At 38.8% G+C, this 1,449-nt stretch overlaps 1 pseudogene; it reads right to left on the bottom strand.

Moving 5' to 3' along the window:
* Positions 1-442: 442 nt before the first annotated feature.
* On the bottom strand, positions 443-1,206 carry LOC143638662 (cleavage and polyadenylation specificity factor subunit 5 pseudogene; annotated as a pseudogene).
* Between the last annotated feature and the right edge of the window lie 243 nt (positions 1,207-1,449).

Here is a 1,449-nt window from a genome sequence, read left to right as displayed (position 1 = left end):
TCAGCTTTTATCTTTGTGGTTTGTGATTTGTTTTCACTTTATAAATATGTTTTGCAGTTCAATGAGAAATTTTGTAAAAATACAAATTTTATTTTGTTTAATGTACAAAAATATGAGTAGAACCAAAAATATGTAAAAGTTATCACATTTGTTTACATTGCTAATGACTTTTTATTCCTTATTTATTCACTTACTTTTGAGTCAGGGTCTTCTATGTTGCCCATTTGGTCTCAAGTTCCTGGAGCAGCTATAACTAGAGATGTGTGTCACTATGGCTGGCTAAATTTATTATTCAAAAAATTAAAAAGTAGGTGACAGTTTAGGGATCAGGAAAGAGAGAAACCCCCCCCCCCACCCAAATTGTACATTTTTGCTTCTACACTGTGTATAGTTTTGTTCACAGATGGTTTCTTTTACTTCTACATTGTGCAGGAATTAAGTTTTAGATAGAATTGAACCTGCTCAACAGCTGAGGGAGACTAGAAATAATGGGTGCATATTCTGTTACACTGTCATATAGCTCAAAAAATGGTGTAGCTGCCACTTTGTAAATCGTAGAAACTATAAACAAATCTTCCTCTGGAAGCTGAACCAGAAAAAACCTCTCATGATCCTTGGGCTTTGTAATATGTGTGGAAATATAAGGAGTCTAAGGAGGTTCAAAATTTGATCTCTGTCAGTTACCAATACAGTCACTGATGGCCCAGAACTCCATCTTGATGACATAGCCCGTCTGTCATTAAGTGTTTTAGTCCTTCAACTTCATCTTCTCCTAAGTTGACCTGATTACTAGGTAATTTGAAGAAATATGTTCCCAGCTATAGCACTAGCACATGGGGTAGCTGGTGCTCCTCTACAATCAGAACTTCTTCTATGATCCTCTTTATTCCAATTTTATCAAAATTTCCCCTCATATTCTGAAACCTGGCTACAATGAAACTAATCCCCAAGAGGAGCTCTTTTGTTTCAAAGGTATGACTGGTAAAAGGATAAAGGTTGGTAGTGAGCTCCAAGGTAAGGAGTCTGATTGGCTGGATGGATATATTTGTTGTTGAACTGGTAGATCTCCTGGGGCCAGTCAGTCAGCCAGAGAGTATTTAGGCCAGATTGCTCTGGCACTGGCAGTGAGCTAAAAGTGGGAAGCCAAGGGAGACTTTCCCTGTGTGAGCAGTGGTTACCTGTATCCTGTTCAGCAGCTGGAGGCATCTATTAACATAAGAACACAGAGGAGGCATCTGGCCCACACTAAGTAGCAATGCTACATATCAAGTTGCTATATGCTTTAATTTAAATCTTAAATGTTCCGGAAAGGCCCATGTGTTAAGAGCTTAATCTCCATGCCAGGCATTGTGGCATACACCTATAATCCCAACAACTCAGGGGGCTGAAGCAGAAAGATGACAAGTTCAAAGCCAGCCTCAGCAATTTAATGAAGCCATAAGCGACTTA

This window comes from Callospermophilus lateralis, chromosome X (genome assembly GCF_048772815.1).
Source record: "Callospermophilus lateralis isolate mCalLat2 chromosome X, mCalLat2.hap1, whole genome shotgun sequence".
NCBI lineage: Eukaryota > Metazoa > Chordata > Mammalia > Rodentia > Sciuridae > Callospermophilus > Callospermophilus lateralis.
This window is presented reverse-complemented; position numbering and strand designations above follow the sequence as displayed.